At 46.2% G+C, this 27,597-nt stretch overlaps 1 protein-coding gene across 1 annotated transcript in view; it reads right to left on the bottom strand.

The window, feature by feature from the left end:
• Window positions 1-27,597, bottom strand: part of LIPI (lipase I) — a 420,036-nt gene that overhangs the window by 189,762 nt on the left and 202,677 nt on the right. The gene's annotated exons all lie outside the window — the stretch shown is intronic.

Genomic DNA, 27,597 nt, shown 5'->3' with positions numbered 1-27,597 from the left:
AGGACAGATGCGGGCATACATTTGTTGCTGGATTTGAAAACCATCCATTAAAACTGCAAGGAAAGTAGGGTGGGGATGCACAGGCAGTGTTTTTGGCAAGCATCTCGACCCCACATCTATTTCTGAAAATGTCTTACACTTGTAATTGTATTCTTTTTTGGGAAATATTCTCCTCCACCCTTTTTAAAATAACACATACATACTAAAGGAAAAAGGGCCGTCTGAAAAGTACATGAAAGGTGTGGCCTTTCTAAGTCAGTAAGATAGCCATCCTTTTTTTAAGTAGTATGAAATGGCCCTGACCACTTTACGGGGTGTAAAAACGGCACCAAGTTATATATTTGGAACACTTTTTTTCTAAAACTATCATGCCTCACAAAAATGCACCATCCCCTCCCAGACAACTAGGTTACCTGGCCTGCCTGGTGCCCCAGCGACATTGCAGGTAAGATTCTGCTTTCAGGTATAGTGACATAATAATGCTCCCATTCAAATGCACAGTCGGAAATGGGGTTTTTTTTGTATGTGAATCCATTTAGCACCCTACACTGGACAAGTAACAATTATTTAAAGACAACTGTATAAACTGGTTTGGTGAATTTCCTCAATGTAAATGTTTAGAAATTGAAGGTTAAATAGTTTTCTTACAAGTATATTCGGCAAATAACACTCGCCAGCAAGAGCCAATGCATAATACGTGATTACTGCAGTGTGGAGAGACAGCACAGTAATCAAGAAGCTAAGGTGTACTCACAGCTAAAGCAGGGAGGAAGGCAAAAGCAAAGCCTCATAGGCAGAGAGGCAAAGAGGCAGGTCAACAGACAGACTTCGCCCTTTACTGTTCCACCCTTAACTGGGACGTCCCGGGCTGGACCCCATCTGCAGTTCAGATGTGACATCACAGGTCTCATCACCTGATTGCCTAGCCAATCAGTGGTTGATCTCTCTGATGTTGTTCCTGGTGTTGCGAGAATGAAGAGATTACTTCCTGATTGGTGTTCCAAAAGGAGTCTCTTGTGGCCCTTAGATGGAGATTGGGCAGGCTGACGATGGCCACAGGAAGTGATTTGAAGTTGCAGATTTGAAGGAAGCAGGGAAGAGTCCAATGGAGAGAGAGGAATTAAAGAGCTCAGAGGGATAAGAGCATGTGATTGAGACTAAGGGCCTCATCAGGGGTTGGGCAGAGCAATAGAAATGCGGCAATAATGCTATTACCGCCGCATTACCGCTCCGCCCCATCCCGAGTTTGGGGGAGAGTTGGAGCACTCACCTCCAGCTCTGAGCTGGTGGTAATTGCGCCGACTTTCTGTCCATTTTTGGTGATATTACCGTGGCACAATTTGTGCTGCGATAATTGTTCTACAAATGCCCCATATAGTCGTTTGGACTCAAAATAAATGGGAATGTACGCATTACCGCGACTTGGGATCCGGCGCTAATAGCTCTGTCCCAAGTTGCAGTAACACTAATGGATTTACCGCTGGGATACCGCCCAACTCGTGATGAGGCCCAAAGTCTTTGACCATTTGGGGAGCAAAAGGGTTAAAAGGGTCACAAGATGGGTTGGCACTGGAACAGAAGGGTGCTAATTCAATAGGAGAGGTGGTAGAGAAGTAGTCAAGAGTATAAGAGGTAAGGGGGACAGGTGGCTGATAAAAGGAAGGTTGAGGTGGGAGAGAGAGGATGGTTTGTGGAGTGTCACGAAGGCTAGATATGTTACAGGAAAAGTAGTAAAGTCATTAGCAGAAAGGGTGGAGGTGATGGGTATTGGCTTGGGAGAAGTAAGCAAAGATTGGAGGGTTTGCAGGGGTGATTGCGAAGGGAGGAAATTAGGTTTGTGAAGTAGGAGGATTTGGCAGTGTCCAGTGTAGAGGGTCGGGCAGAAAGGGATTTTTTTATTGGGTAGGTGTCTATAATTTATGCTAGTGTCCTAGGTCATGGAGAGTCTGAATTTCAGAGGAGATCCAAAGTGGAGGAAGGGAAGGTGTGAATGTGCAAGCAGGATAGTGTTGATCAAATGGAGTCATAAGTTCATGGTGAAAGTCAGTGAAAGCATGGTCAATGCAAGAGGTATGAATAGGGGAAAGAGACAGAAGAGAGGTCATCACAGCCTCAATGCAAGGGGCAAGAAAGTCCTGCCTGACTTTTGCTCTTTTGTCATTGAAGATGGGAGATGAGAAGAAGAAGGGGAAGGGACCGAGATTTGAAAGTGAACAATAGAGTGATCAGAGGGAGAGGGGGTCAATGGAGAGGTCAGAAAAGAGAGTGAATTAGAGAGAAAGACAATGTCAAGACAGTTTCCACCAGAGTGGGTAGGATGGTGATGGAGAGAGAAGAGGGAGTGGCCAGGCAGGAGGGAGTTAATTTCAAGGCAGGTAGCTGCCGATGACTTGAGGGAGGTTAAAGTCCCTGAGCATGACAATGGTGATGTCAATAAGAAGTGGCTCAAGAAGGAGGGTCAGATAAGTGAAGAAGGAATTCAGAGGGCCAGAGAGTTAATGAGCCAGAACAGTAAGATAAGAAGGAGGAATGAGTTGAATATTGTCATATTCAAAAGAGGAAGCATTGATGCCAGACAGTGGTAGAGGGGCAGTGTTGAGGGCCTTATTGATAAAGATCCAAACAAAACCGTCCTTCCCTACAGGTCAGGGAGATTGGGAGAAGGTAGCAGAGTCAGTGTGGAGAGCTGCTAGTGTTGCAGAGTCATGAGGGGAGATCCAGGTTTCTGTGATAGCAAGAAGTAAAAGTTGGGGGTGATAAGAGCTGAAATGGTCAGTGATATAGCGAGACGTGTAGCAGAGGGATTGTGCATTCCAAAGGCCAAGTGAAAGAGTAACAGGATGTGGGGAGAGGAGCAGGTGTTGTGTGGTAGGCAAGGGATAAAGATGAGGTTGGAGATCCTGGGAGCATGGGAGCGTCTCAATGGAGAGGTGTGGGTGCAGGAGGGAAGAAGGAAGATGGGGAGGCCAGAGAGTGAAACAGAAGTTACACCAAATTGAGGCTGACGGTTTGAGAGAAGGGGAGGAGAGGAGTAAGTAGAAGGAGGAATCAGGCAAAATCAAGATGCATGATGAAGTGTACAAGAAATAGGCAAGCAGTGGCGGATGGTGAATTTTGGAATTGGAGCGACGTAAATATATGTGTCCAATATGCAGGAGGGCTGAGTACACCAAGGGAGTCCGAACCAAAAAGCAGAGGTTTGGTGGAATTTTCCCCTATAACATTTTTTAAATAATGGGTTAAAATGGTGCATTTTGCAGCACTTTCTCTGAACTAGGGGGCAAAAGTTGTAAATTGCAATCCATTTTTTTATGGTTGCACATTAACAAATCCAGTAGATGTAATTTACCAACAGAGCACATGACCATTTTTCAACACATTTTCATTATGTCTAGGCCCACAACATATACCATTATATAAAACATTGTCAGGCTGGCTGTGCCTATATATATATATATATCCATGCATGCTGCACCAGTATATTCCATTATTGCCATATAATGCCTCTTAGCCAGTAAAACATGCCATGTCATCGAAATAAAGTATTTCCAGACTGTTAATACCAAGATATGCCAGTATACCAAGTAACCACACTTATGTTTGCCTTTACCCTTGCTGCAAAGTACAAAAATGCTATGACACACACAGAATATATAGCTAAACTGGAGCCATCAATATAAGCGAGTCTAGCCATGTAATAACACTCATCATGTTTTCTTTACCCTTGATTTCAATTAAATGCAAAAAAATGCCAAAGCACAGAAATACAGTATATCCAGACTGGCTATACCAAGAAAGTAATCACACTTATTTGTGCTTTTGCCCTTGATGCAAAGTGCAAAAATGGCATTAAACACAAAGAATATTTGGCTAGACTGGAGTCATCAATTTAGCCAGTCTAACCACATATTAAAACTCATCATGTTTGTTTTACCTTAAATGTCATGTAAAAAGCACAAATGCCATGCTACAGTAAGAAAGTAAATGCACACGGGCACCATCGGCAATGCTAGCCATGTAAGAGCACGTATCATGTTTGTTTTACCCTTAATGTCAAGTAAAACATGTCATGCCAAATTAAGAAAGTAGATTCAGATCAGCACTACTAATGTAGGCCTGTCTAGCCACATAAAAACATATATGGTTGTTTTTCCCTTGATGCCAAGTAAAAAATGCCATGCCACATTAAGAAGGTATATGCAGATTGACACGAGTAGTGCATTCTGCATATATTCTAAATGAGGCATCATAGCATTTTGTATGTGGCATCAATGGTAATGCAAACATGGTATGTGTTAATACATGACTATACTGACTCTTAATCAATGTAGGCCAGTCTAGCTGCCAAGTAACATGTATCATGTCTGCATTACACCTGATGCCATGTAATATTTGCCAATGCCACAATAAAAAAGAATATATAGACTGGCACCAACAATGTAGGACAGTGTAGACACGCAATAACACTTATCATGTTAGCTTGTAATAACACTTATCATGTTAGCTTTACGCTTGATGCACAGTAACTTTGCTTTAGCCTTGATGCGCAATAATTGTGCATCAAGAGTACAGCAAATATATGTATTATTATGTGGCTATATTCGCCTTCATCCAATGTAGACCAGTCAAGCCACGTAATAACACTTAACTAACCATTTAATTAAGTGTCGAAATTCTGTTTGAATAGCTAATTTTTCATCTGGCTTAATGGTGGTCGGATTCGTCTAATAATTGTTACAACCCAAATAAGTACGTAATTCTGTTTACTCCATGGCAAGACCCCCACCCAGATTTCGAACATCCTGCAAGGCCTCTCTATTTAAATAGTGACAGTGCACTTCAGATCTGAATCCAATAAAGCAGGGGTTTGAGTGCAACAATGCATCCAATATAACTTAAGCCAGTCTCCTCATGGAGGGGGATCAAAGAGGTACTTCTTGGCAAATTCAAAACATTCTTTAGCAATGCATTCTCCATAAACACTAATATTCTGACTGTACAATGCTCCTAAATATCTGAGCCATAGGGTGCTGCCTGACAAGATAGAAGTTTGGGGATTTTTAGGGTTGGCCTCAGTGCTCCTTCACTGTGGTCCATTACAAATCTTGCAATAGCAGCATTATATCTACATAACATAAGATTGGATTTTTCCAACTGACAGGCCCAGCTGCACATGTCCATAAACCACATGCCCAAATAATCAAAAGATCTAACTTATTTATTGAGGGAAACATAAATCTGAAGGCATAGTTTTGGTTGTTTTGGTTGTTTTGCTCAAAGGGGTTTGAAGACCATAAATGTTGTTTTCAGTCGATTAATTAGTAAGCCATTATTGTCACAGACGTCAACACACAGATGGTAAAGTGGGTATGGGTGGTAGGCCTTTTTTTCTTTCTTTTTTTTCTCTTCCTTGCTCTTTTCTCTCTTTATCCAATTCTTTTGCCCTCATTCCTTCATTTTTTGCTACTAGATTTAGGAATGTACTTAAGGGGGCTAGGGGAAGAAGTTTAACTTGTACTGTTTATGGTAATTGATGGTATACTACAATATATTTGTAAGATGTCAAATTGAATCAACTAGTTTAAAATAAAATAAAAAAAGGAATTGCTTTCACAGGCCTACAGGGGTCAAAGACACCAACCATGTCATGAGCAAACAATAAGCATCCGTCGTAGAAGACAACACAGTCTCTATTGTACCATTTATATAGAGTCTAAAAAGAGTTGGCACCGTGACCTGCCTGGGTTGAAGGTGTTCTTTGGAAGCAGAAGCCAGGTAAAGGGTGAGTTTGCCAAAGGCCTGGCTTCAAAAGGAGTTATGGCCCTGGGCCCTTTCCAGTCCTAACAGGCCCAAACAGGGAGCAGACCTTAGCTTTGTTTGGCCTTTAGCGGCAGACTCTGCGGCTAGAAGCCCAGTGGATACTGAATAAGGGAGACAGTGTGTCACATATCCCTCTGGCAGCCAATCACAGTGCTCCAGGTGGCTTCCACACTTGAAGGCAGACTGCTGGGTGGTGTAGGCCCAGGGAGCATCATTTTGCAGGCAAGTCCCTCAGAGGGTCTTAGTGGTCCTCTGGCAAATGCCGGAAGTTGTGGTCCAATCCTTACCCATAGGTGATATCCTGTTCTCTTGGAAACGTGACAAGTCTCCAACGAGTCAACAAAGGGAACTTGTATGGCTGGACCCAAATGGTTTGTTTTGGGTATAACTGAGCCCCAGACAGTGGTACACAAAACCCTGACAGCTGAATTAGTCATTAAAAACCAAACCGACAATCAAATTACATCAAAAGGGTTTTAGCCTGCAAAAACGTATTTTCCCCCAGGTCACCATATCAAACCAGACATGGTTTATATATTTTTTAATCTGCCATCAGTCCTTGGGGATGTAGAATTATATGTCATTTGGATCAGGGTTGCCCATGGTAAAGGGCAGCTCCTGGCTGTTGGAACTATTGGAAGCTTCGGTTCCACCATGTTGTTTGCAAGAATGCATGTGTTACTCTGTAACTGCCATATTGCCAAACTACAGAGCAGCTGCTATGGTGTCAGTAAACAGCTCCAGCAAAGTTGCATGTTTGCACCAAACTTTTCAGCATGGAGGTGATGAGTAAGACCGATTAGCAGGGCACATTTTCTGAGGCATAATTACCAGCATTATTTTGTGTTACAAAATGAAAAAAGCTGGGGTTTGCCCACCTTCACCGATGGCATTCTGTCAGAGACCCAGCCCAAACCTGTGACAGGGTCATTATCCCAAGTGATTTTTAACAATGTCACATCTCTTTCTGTAAACAGATGTTTCAAAGGTTAATCGGCATTAATGGTCTCTGACGACCAGTCATGTTTCACATTTCTGTATGTACTCATGGTGGTCAATGCCATCAGCATTGCTTTTAAAGTTGGCAGTGGGTGGGACTTGCGCTTACATGCCAATCAGAGAATGGAATTGTGCAACAATGGGGTTCCAGTTTGCAGGGCCACCGATCATACCAACAGAAGAACCATATCCATTAACTCACATAACATATCTAACACGAAAATGTTCCCAGGCCAAAACGCTGCTAGAGCTGCTCATACCTCTCAACCTTTTTTGATACCAAGGCGGGTGAAAACCCAGAAAGGCCATAAACATAAAAGTAGGACTGCCGTAAAAACATGAAACGGCAGTCCTACTTCTATGTCGCTGACCTTTTACGGGAGGGGGGTGGGGAGGAATGCTCTCAGGCACAATCCTCTCATTGGAGGAGAGCGCCAGGGAGGGGAAGGGGGAGGAAATGGGGGCGTGAAAAGCATGACACTTGCTTTTCACGCCTCCATTCGCGCAGGAAGAGTCGCGCCGGGAACCGATTTCGGGATCTCGAAATCGGGTCCCGGCAAGTAGCTCCCACCTTTGCCAAGGCGGGTGAAACAGATGAGCTGGCGGGTGGGCGGGTGTGTAGATGCTTTGGCGGGTGACACCCGCCAAAAGCGGGTGAGTTGAGAGCTATGGCTGCTATTATACTAGGTGGGGGAGAGGGGGTAGGACTTAATCTGCTTCACCAATTAGTGAATAGACCAATTTTGTAAGCCAAATTATTTCGGGTGAGGCTAAGGGGTCGGCCAACACCAATGCATGCATATGGGTTCAGCAGTTACTGGGCTACAGCAACATGGCTGTTTATAAAGTGCACCCCAAAAACGTGTGGTTTTCATGTTAGTTGATAGTGTTACCTCAATTAACAGTGCTTATAGTATTATCCTTGGAAACGTTGAATGCTGGGTGGGCCTTGCCGGGAATCAAACCAGTCAAGTGCCGCCCATACAAAGATCTCAGCACGAGAGAGGCAATCCCACTGAGCCGCGTCACTCCCGTACAGTTCCTTAGTTCCAAGAGTCCAAGAACGCCTTGCTAACTGCATTACAGCTACAGCTGAGAGAACGTTCTACAGTAAAAACAGACGCAAGCCAATTAAGAGAGCACAGCAAATTATACACTTAAGGAGAGTTAACAGAATCTTTCATAGTATGGTTTTCTATAATTGAGTTTTCTACAACACTTTAATTATACACTGGATTATGTGTTTCGGGGTAACACAAAAAATATATTTATAGTAGAGATTTGGAAGACAAGTTGGTCTTTAATATTTGCTTACTTTAGCTTAAAAGCAGTGTTTTACAAACACATTCCGTATTAAGCACATTTGAAAATAGCTGGCAGTGAACAGCAAATGCAACTTCTTGTAAGAATAGCACCAGGTGGAAGACTTAAGGTTGCAGGTAGAATGCGCGGGTAGAAACATCACACCAGAGGGAGCGTAGGGGGTATATCATTGCGGTTATAGAGCTACATCATTGTGTAGCTTGATGCCATGTGCATCATTGTCTCTACCTCTGTGGTAGGCGGCTATTCAGTAAACCCGGGTGAAGGAATGCGACGAACGCTGCATCATCTGCATGTTCACCTGTCTTCGGGTGATTCAGGTTCATACAAACCTTTAATAGATTTTGGGGGACAGATTCAGGTTGAGCTGGGGACAATTCCCTGCTGATGAAATGTTGCAGTAAACACTGGGCTGAGCAGGTTAGACCTGGCACTACCACCACATGTCCAAAGCAAAGTTACAAGCAATGGAATAGGTCCAAGCCATTCCTGGGAGGGATGTTCAAAGAAAGCAAAGTGTCTAAATGACTAATGACTTGCACCTTGCTGCTTCTTTAATATGGAAACACAAATTAACTCTAGTTTGCAGCTAACTAAAGAAATCTTTATTTTAAAAAAACAGTGCCAAATTCACCAAGTGTAATGCAAATAAAAGTTGAGCAGAGGATGTATTTCTTTACATGCATTGCTTTGGGAAAAGTGCAGGTCACCTTGTTCACGTAGGTGGCGTGAGCATTCCCATGGTTCTGTGCTGCGGCACAAATGATGCACCGGCCAGCCCATTTGCAGACATTAGTGTCTGGAGCATGTATTGCGCTCCCTAAACCCAGCTGGCTGTCCAGAGTGCATTTCATCATGATAACGAATTGAAAGGGCTTGCCATTGTGATATGGGCAACAACAAAAAACAATTATATCTCTGTTTGAGAGATAGTAATGTAAGTAGGACAGAAACTATGCATGATGCTGCTGATTCATATATTTTTTTTTTAAATGCATGAATGTGCCAGAAATTACTGTGTCATTCCCTGCACTTCCACTGCACCTTTTCCAGAGAGACACAGAGGAATGTGTTTATTAAATGTGCATCCCATTTCTGAATTCAGGTTACACAGTAAAATGGGCTCAAACACCCTCTTATGTGTATGAATGTGCAATGAGGATATACAAGGGAATCTGCATATGTACATCTATGAAATCTTTCAAAGTAGAGCACATCTTCTTAGACACAAGTAATGAGATGTACTAGCACATCTCATCACATGGACCAACACAGATTTGAGAATAGGTCTCTTACTGTACATATATGTTATTGTGTCAGAACATGTTGTGCTGTCTCCAAAACATTATTGATTTTACACAATCTGCAAATCCTTAGTTCTGACAGCATTTGATCTCTCCGGCCCGTGACCCATAGAGTCGGGAGTTGATCCAGTCTTAATAGGAGTATAAAGCGTCGCAGTCTTTTGCAAGGGGATAAGTTAAGGTAGTCTTGCGGTCTCATATATGTGTACAACCTGAATTTCACAAATTCATAACTTTTCAATGCACTGAGGTGGGCAAAATTCTCCAGCCAGTCCCACATATCTATTCGCTTGTCAAGGGCTCTCTGGACTTGCCTGGTATAGTCCCCTTCGCGATACATCCATCCTATATCAGCAAGATATCTTAACATTATAGCAGCGGGTGAGGGGGAATTTTGTTTTTTACATATTTCCTTATCGACAGCAATCAATACTGGATTTGTTGTACCACTACGCATTTTAATAAAAAGCCCCAATCTCTTTTTCATCACTATAGCTTTCAATCAAGGTATTCCCAGCTCTAAGCGTATAATGGCCATTGGAATTCCTGGGGCTAGGCCCAAGACCCGCCGCAAGAATTTCCCTTCTATTACTTGTAGCCAGCTAAGATCTAGGTCAAACAGGGCCTCTGGTCCGTAGGTCACCATGGGTGTAAAAACCTGCACATAGAGTTGGCGAGTGCCCCATAGCGTAAAACCTCCTTGCTTGTTAGTGAAGTTCGCAACCAGCGATGTAACCTGTGCTGCTCGCATCTTCCGAGAATGTTTGCATATACTATAGTCGCCGCTAGGCTCAAAATCAATACCCATATACCGATATTGTGGGGCGTAAGGGATTATGTTCTTACCCACCATAAGATTTACGCGTGATACTCTTTTATTGGTAAATCGCAATACCCTAGTCTTATCAAGATTGATAGTCAGGCCATTATGATTCGCATACTCCCACAAAGCTGTGGCCGATCTACACAGGCCACTGATTGTGTGATCAAAAATGACCAAGTTGTCTGCGTAAGCCAGGACAGTGCATACCAACTCCCCAATCTTAGGTGGGCAATTTGAGACGGCCGTTATGGCCAATGGTATGTCATGGACATACAGATTATATACCAAAGGGGCCGTCACACAACCCTGTTTCACCCCCCTGTTCTGCTGCACTTTATCAGTCAGGTGTCCCTCTTGATCTAATTTCAGTCTAACTGACGTATTATAGTGCAGCAATCTAAGGTAATACAGGATGCCTGCTGGACAACCAAGACCGTTAAGGTTAGACCACAAACGTTCTCTAGGGATGGTATCGAAAGCTGCTTTAAAATCAATATATAATGCGTATAAAGGTGGTGCACCTTTATTGCGTGCCTTAGTTCTCAGCAGGTTCATGACCATTAGATTGTGACTCGTTGAATAACCCTTCCTAAATCCACACTGGAAGATGGTATATATGTTATGTTTTTTACCCAGGAACATAGCTCATAACATTACAATTCTTCCTTACAAAATGGCATTCATTTGAGGAACGTCAGCGTCTACATCACGAATGCTAGACATGTGACTGTCTTTGCCTCAGCCTTAATGGCCTTTCTGAGGCCATGGACTGGCCCAATTATTAATTAGAAACCCTCAGTAGTCCTCATGGAAGCAAACTCAGCATGCACCCCTAATGCATGAGTGACTCTTAAAGCTGTTATGCATTTCGTTTACATTACTGTAATGTTATAAATCTCAATTATGCTCAATGTGTCCACCTTTGAATGCTGAAAAGCAAACTCAAACATGAATGACTCTGTTGTCTGAAGAGCAATCTTACAATATCCTACTTCAACTTTACAAATTTGATCAACTTCAGAGGATTAAAGGCTGAGTCATTCTTGCCCAGATTCCAACCTGGGACCTGACGGTCACATATAAATCCCTGTGTAGGTGCATTCATTTACTTGGATATCTTACTGCAGAGTTTAATGTGCTGGCCTACTTGGAAACATTCACAGATGCACAGGACACCATGTTCTCTGTTTACATGCTCCCAGCCTCACTCAGGCTTTAAGTCGGTTGGGGCTAGCTGAGACAGGGCCCTGGTGGGGCTCCCTAATGTCCCCTGGCAGCCCCAGCTGTTGTGGCTGTTAGAGGCCAAGGCTTGTTTTCCTATAGCCTGAAGCTCTCACTCATATGCAAGAGCTTTAGGCTTTAGCAAAACCGGCATTTTCTCCATAATGGTGGCAATGGCATTTGCCAGACATCCCTTTTTACCAAGAAATGCCTGGGGGCTGGCACCACCATTATAGAAGAAAAGGTGAGGCTGCTGAAAGCTGAGCCCTTTATTTATAAAGCCTGGCGCTCTTGCTCATTCACAGGAGCTTCATGCTTTAGAAAACTAAGGCCTCGGCTTTCAGAGGCCTCGCCTTTTCATCCTTAATGGTTGCGTGCCCCCCGGCCCAGCCAGGCATTCTTTTAACTAAGAGATGCAGCAATCACTCAAGGGTGATAGCTGCATCTGTTAGTTAAAGGGAAGCCTGGCAGAGCTACCATTAAAGATGAAAAGATGTGAAACCAACCCCCGCCAGGTATCCTTTTATGTAAGAGATGCAGGGATCATCAACCTTACTTTCGAGGGCGATGATCCCTGCAAAGGGATGACTGAGGGGAGAGGTGGCGCTTACCTGGAGCCCATTTGGCTATGCCCCCAAAGAGAGCCCTCCTCGACTTCATTAGCCACTTGAGGTACTTCCTTCACCCAACCCCTCTCTTTCCCCTACCCTTTCTCTCCCATGCTGAAGCTGTTTTTGTTATTTCCTAAATATGTATGGCTCTTCTAAGAGATTCAGAAAGTTTCAGGCTGGAAGAAAAATATAAACTACGGAATCTACCTGCATCTCACTAAGAGTTTTGCAAGAGCCCTCAGATACCTTTTGAGAAAGTTCACCCAGGCATACTGTGCAGCACCATTTACTGGCTACTACTAATTTGTCCTTCCCTTTGACCTCTTTAATGCAATGGTTCTTCGCTCGCTCTTTTGAAGTGAGGTGTAAAATAACACAGTACCTCCCATGTGCTTTGTTAAGGTTCTGTCCATTATCTCTTCAATTCTTAATGTGGGGACGAGTTTACCCATTGCAGCTCCATTACACAGCGGGAAGTGCAGAACAATGTGCCAGGTCTCATAATTAGATCAATAAATTATTTTTGCAGCTAATGTGAACATGGAACAAAACAGTCACATTCTTCCATCGGAAATGCTATTTCCCATTGCTGGTGTTAAAATGTACCACTTTGTGCACTAGCTTTAGAGGGAGAGTAAAAGCACTAGCGGCTATGGTGTATGTGCGCAAAGTGCAAAAGGTTATAGGAAGCGGGTGGGAATAAGTAAACGAAAATGCCAGCTGACGCTGAGTCAGAGAGAGAAGTGGAGAAAATGTAAGGGATGAGGGGTGCTGGGTTGTGTCCCCTCAGACAATACAAAATAGTGTATCGTTCTCTCACAAGATGAAACCTTCAAGAAAGAAATCAGTATTTGGGGGAAAAGGCAATATGTTGCATCTTTAATTGGTCCTCAAGAGGTACTTCTGAATCCTAGGTACAAGGGTTGGGGCTGGCTGGCAGGCATGACTGGCATGATCTTTTTAAGCACTTAATTTTGAAAGCAGGCGGATTTGACAGCCAAGATGTCTTGGCGTCTAAACTGAGGCTGGCTTCTCAGTGGGCTCACAGGTTTCTGGCCTTATTTTTAAGCTATGCTGCACCACCCAAACAAAGTGTAAATCAAGGAAGAGTGTGACAGATAGCACCAGGGTCCATGTTGGTCCCAGGCATGGAGTCAGGGGGTTTCAACTTTTTTAATTGAAATGGGCCACTATGCCTTGGAGGGGAGGGAAGGATGGGTGGAGAGTGTTTTTTCTCTGATGAAGAAAGCTCAATATTTTTTCTTAAGGCTTCAACTCCACCACTGACTGTCTTTCTTTATTCTGCTGCACACAGGCCATTAATCCTGTCCCATGACAATCTTCATCTACTTACTCTCTCCCTTCATGCTTCACCTGGGATTTTGCCAGAGAATGAAGTCACAGGGTCGTGCCGGTGCTATGCACACATTTCCTGAGTCGGAGTCATCAGTATTTACAAACAGATGATTGTGTCACTTTAAATGTGCACTTGCGGGCCAAAGACAGACTTCTTTATTTTTTTATTTTTTTATTTTTTTTTAGCTCATTACAAACTTTTAAAACGCAGTCTACACATTATTACATTTCCATTTCAACATTTCTCCAGTTGAACACACAGCAAGGACACATTAGCAATTATCCTTTGCACTATTCGTAACACAAGGCCAATTCATCCTTGCCTTGATTCTCTCTTGCAGATTAGTTAGGAAGAAGGATAATGCAAACGTCAGTTTGTTATTGTTTCGCTCGTGCATTATTGTGCACCATTCCTCTATTGAGTGGGTCAAATATTTGCCTAGTTCTGGCCCCATATACCCCATTCTTACCTCTTTCGTCTCTGGGCAAAACAGTACCAAGTGTTTCAAGGATTCTTCATGGTAATTACAGAACCTGCAAGCTAAGCACACTTCTATAAAAAAAAACTGTTAGAGCCTACTTCCAGGATTTTCTTTGTTGCTCTATACACTTTAAGTCTCTGCCCCATTCATTTTTTTTTTTGGCTGCCTGCATGACTTCAAACCCCATAGAGAACTGATCCTCTGTGATGCAAAAACCATGTCAGTGCGTTGGGGGCATAAACATTAAATCACTGTTGGTGTTCCTTCAATGCACTCCATGGGAGCACCCTTTCGGACTCTGCAAACTTGGTTGGCATTAAATACTCTTCTAGCCTAACTCCCTGTTCTTTAGTTATCAAAACTGGATGGACATACCTTGCATTTGAGGGATGCCAGCACTACTTGATATGCCAGAGGGGCCAGAGATCTGCGGACAGTGCCAGCCACACATTGACGTTTTACTGAAAGTCAAGTGTGAGCTTTGTCTAAGACTATCATGGGGAAAGAAGTAGGGCGGGAAACCGGGCTACTAATAACAGAGTGCACGTACATGAAGAAAAGACTCAGAGAGAGTGAGGGGAGAGAAATATAATTCCACAGACAAATCCCCAAATCCAGAAGAAACAGCTTTCTTTTATAAGTCGAAGTGGACAATGTTATATGTTATTTTCTGTTTAAATCGGGTTTCAATAATAAATGCAGAGAATTGTGAAACCATTTTCAAGGTTGTGCTAAAAGATGTATCGGAATATTTCCTATGTAGATAGTGTAAAGACATGTGCACATTAACAATTTTTCCATTATTCGCATCCACAATTTGCTCCCTCTGCATCGGTGGGACCAAAGATATGGCTAGGGATGTGTGCATTCACAGTTGATGAATGTGTTAATGATAAATGTGTTAATGATTGCTCATCAGCGTTTTTAAAGGCCATTAACTGCATGAATTGTTTTGTTGTCATACCAGAGGTATACGCCCCGGATGGTGATGCCGTGTGTGGACACTGCGATCATTTAACATTTATTTTCGTGCAATGCCAGTCAGATAAGTAATTTAAGAGCCATCATACCGATCAACGCAACGGTGTCTTTCTAGAATTCGAGGGCAAAGGACTGAAAAGGTGTCTGTACCAGTCTCTTCCCTAATGAAGGATGTTCAGGCTCATCTGTGCCAAGGCATTTCAGGGCATTTACCCAATAAACTTGGAAAGGCTGTCCACACACTGTTCAGTGCTCCGATCAGTAGCCAAAACACGGGTCAGGTAGTTCAGAGAAGAGACCCCTAATTACTTTAACCCACACAACATTGAAAGCACAGCCAAGACATCTGCTATTCACAGAACTCCTGGAAATTGATCTGTACGAACACAGGGTACAGCAGCCTATCAGCTCCAAGCAGGGGACTCACTCTGTGAACGGTGGCGAAGTTCACAGCACAGCCTGTTATCTCTTTGTTCCCTTATTACCTCCTAAATTGTGACTAATAATTAAGGCTCACCCGGGTTACCGCCCACCCTCAGCCAAGTACACGTCTTTCCCCCTTTAACAATATTTAGAGGACGCCCTCTGAACCAAAATATCCTCTTCCTCAACAACATAGAGTTTTTAAATTTAATTTTATGATTGAAATTGTATGCAAAATAAAGAAATGGAAGTGGCCACAAAGTAGCATAGCTGGTAGTATGTAAAGCAAATTAAATAAATAAATCTGTATGTTCTATTCCATCTTTATTCATTGGTAAAAATGGGTCGCTGCAGTTGCAATGACTTTGTCCGGTGTACAGAACAAGAGTGGCATTACTATGAATCTCTTAGCTAAGGTATGCTCTTGATACAAATATGGAGTCACAGTTGTTCTGAACTGTGCTGCAGATTGCCACCCCAGCAAGGAAGAGCACTAGACTTTCTGCATGGGTGTGCATGGTATGAGTGACCACTTGAAGACTGCAGGGAAAGAATGCTAAAAATCACCTTTCCCATTCATGAAGAAACTACACATCGAAAAATAACTCTTCCTTTTTAGAAAAAAACAAGTTAAGCTCTTTTTTCTGAAAAGATCAATGAGATCAAAAACAAATTCATTAGGGATTCCACTCAGAGGATAAGTCTAGATAGAGTGAAATTCACAAACGAGAGGAAAATTCACAAATGAGGCCTAAACTTCCTGGTTTTCATTTCTTACCAACTAAATAAAGAAAATGAGGTAGGTAATTGTTACCCGGGGCTCAAGGGGTTAATGCTCATGAGCCCCCTCCGTTGTAAAGGCGGAGTTTAGAGTGGGCAAGGGAGTTATGGGGCACGTGCGCAGCCAGCGCCAGTTCCTGCTTGGTTGTAGAAGAATAAAGAAGTTCCTCCTATCTCTCCGTGTGTGCGTCCTTCATTGGGCCTAGATCCCTAGGCAACATTTGGCGACGAGGATTTCTCCCGCACACTGGAGTCCTCCTCCTGCAGCAGCCCGCTCGTGGTGGGCAACCCAGCGAACCTCCTCCTCCTGCTCCACCTCCGCTCAACACGGCACTCCGCCGGTTCCGCCTCGCCGGACCTCCTCCACCGAAGCTCCGCGGAAGCGATACCGCCCACGCCTCCGTCCTGTACCCTGCCTGTCGACACCTGGCCGTTGAAGAGGCCTGAATCGGCAAAAGCGGCGGACTCCCTTCGCCGGGCGCCGGGTGCACGTAGGCTCGGCCTAGGCCCGACTACCTCGCCCCACGCGTCGCCTACGCACGTGCGGGCCTCGTCTCCCAGGCGCCATGAGCACCTCCAACCCTGGGTCCAGCCAGGGCTCTCCCCAACTGCCGCGGGCGGCGAAGTCGATTCAACTACGTCTGCCCCCGCCGTTCACCATGACTCCTCAAGCCACCAAAGGCCCCAGGTGGACCGACTGGATGGATGATTTTCGTCATTTCGTGAGAGGATCAGGCGACGGGGACTCCCCCAACATGAGAGACATTTTCCTCAACCTGGTAGGGGGGGAAATCAAAACGGTTGTCAAGGCCATTCCGGCCGCAGACCAAGATACATTTCCCAAGTTGATTGGTGCGTTGGACAGACTGCTGATTATTGAGGTCAACCGGGACTATGAAAGATATTTGTTCAACCAGTGCACCCAACTCCCGCAAGAGACTGTCGACGAATTCATCACACGTCTACGAGTGAAAGGGGCGAACTGCCAATTTGATGCGTTCTCGCTAGAGGAAGCCATTCGACTGAGGGTAATCGAAGGGTGCCTCTCCCCCGCACTCAAGAAACAGCTACTCAAAAAACCGCTCACCATGCCCGAGGTCAGCGAACTTGCCCGCATTCACGAGAGGGTGGATGCGCAGGCCTCAGCCATGGGACACTCCAGCAACCCTAAAGCAGACACGGGGGAACTTGTGGCCGCCATACTGCCCCCCCGTCAAGGCGACAGGGGCCCTCAGCCATACAGGCCGCCGACACCCTCTTCGACGTCCACCCCGCGTCTACAAAGACAGTGCTACCGCTGCGGGATGTCCTTCCCCCATTCGGGGTCCTGCCCAGCCCTGTCCCAGCGATGCACCAACTGCGGGAGAGAAGGACACTTTCACTCCGTCTGCAGGGAGGGCGTACCTTTTCCGATGCGACCCCAGGCGGCCCCCAGAATGCTTTTCCGGCCGCAGCCCCTGCAGTACAGTCAGCCTAGACCATACCAACAGGGTTTCGGGCAGAGGCGCTACGTTCGAGCGATGGATGAATACCAAGCGGCAGGATACGCCCCACCGTACGATCAGGCTGATCAGCCTAGACACTTCACAGACGAATATGACAACCCTCCTGCAGATTACAGGCCTGAGACCCTCTACCAAGAAGACCAGGCGATGGCCTACTACGCACCGCAGGACCAATACGACCACGACGAGTTTGTGAACCTCATACTCGATAACAAAGAGGCCAGGGAGGCCCCGCAAATCCCGCTCAAGATGGGGAACTGCCAATTTCAATTTATGATTGACTCCGGGGCCACCGTGAACATCATGGGTGAACAAGACTATGATCGTATACCATGCCCACCACAGCTCAATCCGTCCCGTTCCAGAATTTTCCAGTGGGGAGCTGCCACCCCGTTACAGACGGTGGGCCAATTCACCCAATGCCTTCTCCTGAATGGGCGGCAAGTGGATGCGACCATTCACGTGATACGGTCTCTCGCCAGGAGTCGATGCCTCCTCAGCTACCACACGGCGTCGCTTCTGGGGCTGATCGAGATCCACGTGAATGTGGGAGACGTAATCACCGCCGCAGCGGCCTACCCCAGCCTGGGGAACGCTGTAGGATCGATAGCTTCTCATCAGACTCAATCGCTCGTCTCACAAGAAGACATCGTGGGTGCTTTCCCCAAGCTATGCGAGGGGCTAGGAAAGCTCCGGGGACCCCCCATCAGGCTCCACATCGACCCCGACGTACGGCCAGTGCCGCAACATCCCAGAAGGGTTGGTTTCCACCTCCAGGAGACTGTTTCGGAGGCACTCCAGCAACTGCTCCATGACGGCATCATCGAACCGGCGACGGGGCCGACGCCGTGGGTGTCCCCCCTCGTGGTAGTACCCAAGGAAGGGGGAAAGATCCGGTTGTGTGTGGACATGAGGGTGGCCAACACGGCGATTCAACGGGAGAGACACCCGGGATCATGTATCGAGGACATGATTGTGCTGCTGAACAGTGCCCAAATGTTCTCCAAACTGGACCTAAATCAGGGATACCATCAGTTGGAGCTCCACCCTGATTCCCGGCCCATAACCACGTTTGCGACCCACGATGGGCTTTTCAGATACCGGAGACTGAACTTTGGAATCTCATCGGCCGCTGAGATTTTCCAGGAGGCAATACGCCAGATCATCCAACCTATAAAAGGGGCGCTTAATTACAGCGACGACATTCTCGTCTTTGGATCGTCCAAGGAAGCCCATGACAGGGCACTACACGACACTTGCGAAGCCCTTCAGAGAGCCGGCCTCACGCTTAACATCTTGAAGTGCCGGTTCAGTAAAACGAAACTCAAATTCTTTGGACACATCTTTTCCAAGGATGGCATGATGCCCGACCCCGAGAAGGTCGAGACGATCTCCAACCTCGGCGAGCCCCGGCAAGTGGCGGACGTCCGCTCGTTCCTCGGCATGGCAGGATACTGTGCGAGGTACATCCCCCACTACGCCTCCATCACAGACCTGCTGAGGAAACTGCTGCAGAAGGAGTCGTCGTTCGAATGGACACCGGCCTGCCAACAGGCCTTTGCGGACATCAAGCAAGCCCTTGCGGAGGCTCACCGTCTAGCATACTTCAACCCGCTGTGGCACACCGAGGTGGTAGTGGATGCCAGCCCCGTAGGCCTCGGTGCCATCCTGGCCCAGACCAGTGGCGCGGATGTTAACCCCAGACACGTGGTTGCATACGCGAGCCGAGCGCTGTCGACGCCTGAACTAGCCTACTCCCAGGCCGAGAAGGAGAGCTTGGCAGCGGTCTGGGCGTGTGAGCACTTCCACAACTTCATAATCGGCAAAAGGTTCACGCTGGTCACCGACCACCAGGCACTTTTATCACTGTTCGGGAACCCGCACACCAAGATGCCACCGAGGATTGAGAGGTGGGGCATCCGCCTCCAGGAATATGATTATGACATTGTACACCGCCCGGGGGGCGACCTCAACCCCGCAGACTACCTCTCCCGACACCCCGTAGGGGCCCCGCTTGCACGGAAGGGCGACGTCGCGTATGTGCAGTACGTGGCGGCCCGGGCGCTGCCTCCGGCGCTGTCCCTTGAAAGGGTAGCGGCTGCATCGGCAGCAGACCCAACGACAGCCCTGGCGATTAGCCTCACGACGGCCAGCAAGTGGAAAGATCACCACAGAGCCATCCTAGCTCACCCGGGGGTGAACAAACAAGAAATCGAACGGCTAGCCCGTGTACATGGTGAACTTGCGGTGAAGGACAATAATATCCTGCTCAGAGGATGCAGGATCGTCATCCCCGCCACACTCAGGAGCGAGGTGGTCAGCATAGCGCACGAAGGTCACAGAGGAGCCGAGAACACGAAGAAGCAGCTCAGGTGCCACGTGTGGTTCCCCCTCCTGGATGTGGCCGTTGACGAGTGGGTAAGGAACTGCCACGCCTGTCAGTGCACAGCCCCTGCAGAACGTCCGCCCCCACTCCAACATACTCAAATACCTGATCACCCATGGGAACGAGTAGCCATGGACTTCTACGGGCCGACTGAAGCGGGTGACTACATTTTACTCTTCATAGATGAGCACTCAAGGTTCCCGATTGCCAAGGTGGTCAATTCCACGGCGTTCACTCAAGTGGCGGCGACGATAGAAGAGGTCTTCAGTGAGTGGGGGATCCCCAAGTGGGTCAAGTCTGACAACGGACCACCATTCTGTGGACACGAGTTTGGAACACTGGCAGAGCACCTGGGGTTCAGGCACATGAAGATCACACCACGCCACCCCCAGGCAAATGGAATGGCAGAGCGCTTCATGGCGTCGATCAAGAAGACCCTACAGAGGGCACGGCTTGACGCAGTCGATACACACCAAGCGCTATGCCGCCTGTTAAGAGACTACAGGAACACTCCCCATGAGGTCACAAATAAGACGCCTGCCGAGCTCATGTTCCGATATGAGGTGCGAACCCGCATCCCGAGAAGTACGGCGCAGGCAGAGCCGGCCGACCATGATCTACTCCAGAGAGACGCGGCGGCAAAGGAAAATGCAAGGCTCCGTACCGATGCACGGAGAGGAGCGGTGCCGCCGGAGCTCCAGGTAGGAGATGAAGTTCTGGTGCAACAGCCGGTGAATAGAAAGACAGATTCGCGGTTTGCTCCAAGCCCCATGAGGATCGTTGCAGTGAAAGGTACAATGGTGACGGCTGAAGACCAGAATAGGACCGTCACCAGAAACTGTCAGCAGTTCAAGCAATATGCAAGAAGAGAAAACACAGAAGGACCTCAGAGGGCACTCTCACCAGAACCATGGAGGCAGAGGGATGATGAGTGGTTTCCCCCGGAAGGAGATCCCGGGGACATGGGCCAGAGTGGGACGACTGGAGAGGAGCCAGATCTTGGGACTCGAGGTGAGAGGCCGAGACGACTCATAAAGAAGCCGATGAGACTTGTTGAAGAGTGCTGAGTTATTGTTTGGACACAGAGTGTCAAGTTGATGTTTGGACATATTGTCCGGGGGTAGTGTTACCCGGGGCTCAAGGGGTTAATGCTCATGAGCCCCCTCCGTTGTAAAGGCGGAGTTTAGAGTGGGCAAGGGAGTTATGGGGCATGTGCGCAGCCAGCGCCAGTTCCTGCTTGGTTGTAGAAGAATAAAGAAGTTCCTCCTATCTCTCCGTGTGTGCGTCCTTCATTGGGCCTAGATCCCTAGGCAACAGTAATGCATCACAGCAGTGCTGGACATTAAGCTATGATAGTAATTACTTATATAGTGTTGTAGTACCTATTTACAGTTACCAAAACCCCCTTTGGATCCCTGCAAATTTCACATCAACAGCTACATGTAAGTCTGTGGGTTTGTCGTACTGCTTTCTGTGGCCTAACCGTTGTAAAATGATCACATTTGAAATTTAACAATTTCGCTTAATTCATATTTCATTGAATTGAACAGAAAGCATAGTCATAACACAGACTGTGGCTCGCCTTGATTCAGAATCCAAAATATTTGTAGCAATATCTCTATTTTGGAAGAATGGGCTAAGGTGAATGACATCCATAAGCCTACTCAACTGGGATTCTGGCCTGACGTGGGCACCAGCTTGGCAGGCTGGGTGATAAACTATGCCCAACGCCTGGGCTGGGAAATAGTTCAGAAAGAGAACTATGTTGTATCGGTCGACCTATCCTTGGCCTTTGACTGTGTAAATAGGAATAAATTGTGGAAAAAACTTGCAAGCCTTTCAAAAGGATTGTTGGCGCCATTGATTTATTTGCATGAATATTTGCTAATTAGGACTAGACTAAACCAGGAGTGACTATTATCTGTGAGGATTGATACCAACAGGGGCCTTCGCCAAGGCTGTATCCTTGCACCGTTCCTATTTAATGCTTATATGGCGGTTATGGGAGAACACCTTCTTTATTGCCCCTAAAGTTCTGGGCACAAAAATGTTTTGGGTAACATATGCACATGAAATTATTCTGATGGACTGCACTAAGCTGGGCACACAAAGGCTGATGAATGGACTATTCTCTTACTGTAAAGAAAACGATTTGATTATAAATGTTCGGAAAACAGTTGATAACGCTTACAGCAGGAAAACACATAAAGAAAACACTGGTATGGCTGGGAGGTGAGCAAGTGACTGAGGTTGACAGTATGAAGTATCTGGGTTTTGATATTTTTAGCACACCGGGTAAGAAAGCAATAATAGAAGGTTTTTATTTAAAGGCAACAAAAGCTATTGCTCAGATGAGGAATTTTAATTATAAGTTTGGTAAATTTTCTATAGTTCCTCTTCTGAACGTTTATACATCTGAAATTGTACCTATGTTCATTTATGGTGCATAGATCCAACACAGTCAGATGCAAGAGGATTTTTGCCATCTTGAAGGATAATATGGAAGAAGCATCAAGACGTTTTACCAGGCCATACCTATTAGCATAATTAGATATGAACTGGGACTTTTATCGTTAGAAGCACATATTGTGTGCAAAAGAATCCTATTGTGTTTCAAATTCAAAACGGCCCCCACGAAAATATTGTTTGCAGAATTTAACGAGTGGGAAGGCTGTCTGAGTAATAGTCTCATTGATAGGACTGCAAAAACACTGGAAAATTGGTGGCTGGAGGGAGTCCCGCTAAATGTAGCCCCAGGTATCTACAAACAAAGGTTGTGGCGTGCAGATTGGTGCAGAACATGTGATTCAGTGGGGGCTATGGAAGATATCAGAACATTACTCTGGACCCTAAATAATTGGGAACTTGTGCACAGCATTTATGCAAATACCCTTCTTAGAAAGTGGGCTACACAGATGCGATTTAGATTCGACATTTTGCCGACTAGGGTAAATTGGGCAAAATGGAAGAAAGGAGATTGTCAACTTGAATGCTGTAGATTCTGATCAGCAGCTAGCAAATCGATACAGCACTTATTATTATACTGTGAAGCATCAATTGCACAATGCTTAACATGGTCTAAGAAATTCATAGATTGTTATGGAAGTAAAACAGGACAGGTGGTCTGGAGTGTGTGTTGGTCGAAGATGCTGTAACAACTGAGTAAATCGCTGTTCTAATTTTTAACAATGATTAAGATAGTGGAATAGAGAGGATGTCAGATGAGTCCTGTAAGAGATCAACCACTTTGGGTAAACGGTGGCAATTGTTTTTTTTTCTTTTTTTAAACTGGATTTTAAAAAAAAGTAATTTTATGTATTAATGCAATAATGATGAAGTTTGGTTTTATGTAAGGTTTTTAATAAGTCTAAAAGGAAATGTTTGTGCGATGAATTTGTGTAAGGTCTTTGTTTTGAAGCTGAATGCGCAATAAAGGTTAAAGGTTAAAATAAATTATGCAGTGTATATATCACATTTAGTATTCAGCCAATTTTAATTGTGTGCCAATTTAATACCAACACATGTTTCGAGCTTAAAGCTCTTCCTCGTGGCATATGAATATTTTGATGTTAGTAGACTGAATAGACACGTTTTGTAAAAAAGCATTTATTAAACTAAATCCAAAGCAGTCTTGTTGTGGGTTTATGTGCCTACACATAGGAAACAAGAACAACATATTCAATACAGCAGTATTCAAGAATGGACTGAAATAAAATGTACACAGTTTAAAACATTTTCTGTATCTTTACAGTGTCTTCTTTTAATAAGTTGGTGAGCAGGTGCAAGTGGATCTAGGTCTCCTTGCCTAAGTCCCGCCCACTGTTCAATCTCCTTAGACTGCTGGTACCTTTCCATGATCCCACCCTTTTTCCCCACTTAAGCAGCCCTCCAGCCTCTTTCTATTTTAGTTGGTGAGCAGGAGCAAGTAGATGAAGGTCACCTAGCTGAAGCCCCACCCACCTTCTTAGCCCTGCCTCTTCCTTTCTGCTCTAAACCATTAGAGCAAGGGCATCTCTTGCTCAGCTGTCCGAAGTGAAGGGCAGACGAAGAAAAGGGAAATTCCTGTTTGCACCTCTTTGGACAGGCAGGACCCAGGGCCCGAATCCCTGCTCAGAAAACAGGTAATCACCTCCCAACATGTGTTTTCTCCCTCTGTCCCCACAGGCCATCACCACATGCCAACATCAACGGCATCACTCCTCCTCTAATTTATGGACTACGCAATGTAGCAACCTCACCCACATCAGACCATCAACACCCTCTAACCGTCCACAACACGGAGGTTGAGGCTCGCCAACGTCCGCTCAGCTATCACCCATGCAGCAGACATTGCACACCTCATCACTACACACAACCTTTATGCCATCTTCATCACTGAGACCTGGCTGACACCCACCTCCACCCACATCATAGACATCATTGTCCCCAATGGCTACAGCATCCAACACAGAGACCAGCTGAACAAGACAGGCGGAGGCCTTACAGTCATACACAAGTCCTTGTGGCCCTGCACCAGTCTTGACGTCGACAACATTTGTTCCTTCGAAGTCCTCTCCTGCCACTTTCCGCTCTCCCCGGTGGACAGAGTCACCTTCCATCTCATCTACAGACCACCCAAATCCAACACTGCCTTCATCAGAGACTTCACCGACCTGGTCACCACAATGTCCATCACGCACGCAAACAACATCATCCTAGGACACTTCAACCTCCCAGGTAGCAAGGCCACCAAACCAATGAAGGAAGCTCTTCTCAGCCTTCTTGACACCCTGACACAAAGGACCCAACACACGAGAAAGGTAACATCCTTGACCTAATCATCACTGCACTGTCTTCCCTCCAATACAGCTCTCCTCTCTCGCTTGACTGGTTTGACCACCTAGCCGTGCCTTTCTACATCCTGCACACCACCCCAGTCAAGCACTCCCAGCGGAAACCCAGCAGACAAACCTTCAGGTCCTTCAAGAACTTCCCGGTGGAAGCCCTCACAGAAGACCTAGCCAACCTACACCTTACATGGACCAAACACCACCAACAGAACTGCAACTCTCTACTGGAAGCACTCAAAGCCACCCTCTCAGCCTCCATTGACCAACACGTGCCACTGAAACAAAGCACCTGAAAACCAAAACTATCAGCACCATGGTGAATGCACAAACTCAACTTCAGCAAAAGAGTCATCAGGAAACAAGAGAAAAGCTGGTGCCACTGTAGGACTGCATCTAACCTGGAGCACCTCAATGAGCCCTGAGTAACTTGCTGACAACTAATCAACAAAACCAAGGCCTCCTACTATCAGAATACCATTGCAGGAGCTGACAACAAAAGCAGAGCCCTTTTCAAAGTGGTCAAGCATAGCGTCAACCCACTACCCAACCCGGCCATACCACACTCCATTCATTGAAAAATCCACCGCTGTCCACACCTTCATCAACCAAATCAGCAAGATTCACCAGCACATAGACGCCAGCTCTGCATCCACAGACCCACCTAATGTCCGTGCTTGCGAAATCACCATACCCTGGACAACATTCTTCAACACACTCTCAACAGAGGAGCTGGTAGAAAACATGTTCACCCTCAAAGCCACATCGTGTGCAGATTACATCCTCCCAGCATCCATCCTCAAGACCCTCCCTGCAGAAGCTCTCCTTCCCAACCTGGAGATCATAAACAGCCCCCTAACTCAAGGCACCTTCCCATCAACCCTAAAAACAGGACATAGTCTCCCTCTACTAAAGAAACCCTCTCTGGATTCCGACAACATAGGTAACTATTGCCCCATCGGTCATATTCCCTTACTAGGTAAGTGTAAAGACTGGAGGGGGTATCTGTATTCCTGCTCTCTATATGGCAAAGGAGAAGCAGACAGGACCCCAGCCAAGATTCTCTATGCGGTAGCGAAGTCGAGCAATCAAAGGCTTCAGCTATCAGGAGGTGATGTGGGCTGGTTCTTAAGTACAGTGTAGTCCCCAAGCACCCACAAAGGAATGTCCACACACTGTATTAGTTAAAACACAGTCTTTATATAAATGAGCTTCAATGTTATATACACTATCACGATAATATACTTTGTGCTCTGATGATTCTAAAATGGTAAATATATACAGTTCTAGGTGCTACCACTATTACTCTGATTCCATTAAAGCGCATCACCTGTACTCAGTTTGAATAGCATACAAATCAGCACAGCAATACGATATCAACCATAGACTTTTAGGAGGAAGACAAGTTGGTTAGACAATTGGCAGAATACTGAGTCCCTACCAACCAGACACAGTTCTGTATGAGGATCCCCCACCTGGGCAACCTGTAAATGAAGATGCACTACAAGCCCAGTCCAGACATTGTTTTATCAGAGTCTCCTCTTCTTCTGTAGTTCTGCAACCCAATGTACCTTGCATTGTAGAGTTCTTCATCGGGGAATCGACGGGCCCTTCTTGATGGCACTCCCTTTCAAGCGGGTGCCACGGGCCGTCGAACTTCTGAGATGAAGAAAGGGTGAACGTTGTCATTGAGGCAGCAGCTTTGGTCCTTGTGGTGCTTGTAGATGAGTGATCGAAAACGTTCTGCAACAGGGGAGGTGTGCGGTGCATCTCGACGACAATGGTTTGTTGCCGCAAAAAGTTAGTGAAGAACTTTGGCCCAGCAAGGGCATCGAGTCGTCGGCGTCGGCGAATGGGACGTGGCCACAGCTGGCTTCAGTAGCTTCGTCAGCGTCTCTGAGGTCCTCGATCGTCAGCGGCCTTGACTTTCTCTGGCAGGATGAAAGCGGTCGACGATAATGAACAAGGGAGTCCTTGGATCAAATGTTCTTAGGCAAACAGGAGCACGGCGGCTCCAGTCGGCGACAGCGGTCGGCTGTCAGGTGCTTTTGTTCGTTCTCCTCTGCGGTCCCCTTCTCCGGTCGACAGCCTTACGTAGGTCTGTCTACCAAAGAACTTTGGCAAAGATCAGCTGGTGCACGATGGTCCCTCATAGCTCAGGGGGAGGTCTCCTAGCAAGGTCCTCTTTTGGATCCGTTCCTTGAAGACACAGCAGCTTTCAGATTAGCGAAGGACAGCAGCAGCAGTTCTTCTTCTTCCAGTGGACTTCAAAGTTAAGCGTCAGTTTCAAAGTCAGTTTCAACTTCAGCTTCTGTACGATTTCTAGCAGGGAGAGGCCCCCAGATATACTGTTGATCTCCCATTCACTCTGCTGGCTCACACTCAGGCAACCAATCACTCGGAAGGGCATTCAGGCAGTCAGGCAGCCAATCAGGCGCACAGTGCAATCAGGCCATTCTTCTCCATCCAGACACTCACAACACAGAATGTGGATTCGGACAAGCACGGTGCCATTCAGCACTACACACTGCATTCATACCAGTTTCAGGCAGGGCTGTCTCAGTCATTGTGTCAACCACCAGATACTAGACACCTATAACACAGAATGCGTATTTGTCACACACTCCATTCACCCAGGTCCCACCCCATGGGCGTACCCACAACATAAGGTCATTGGGAAGGCTCCAGCCAGTCTGTTTGGCACTTCCCCACATTACCATATATGGAACTTCCACCCAATAGCCAGTCAGGGGGAAG

This window comes from Ambystoma mexicanum, chromosome 7p, assembly GCF_040938575.1.
Source record: "Ambystoma mexicanum isolate Mex_15411 chromosome 7p, UKY_AmexF1_1, whole genome shotgun sequence".
Lineage (NCBI taxonomy): Eukaryota > Metazoa > Chordata > Amphibia > Caudata > Ambystomatidae > Ambystoma > Ambystoma mexicanum.
Note: the sequence above shows the minus strand (reverse complement) of the source record. Positions and strands in the feature narration are given on the sequence as shown.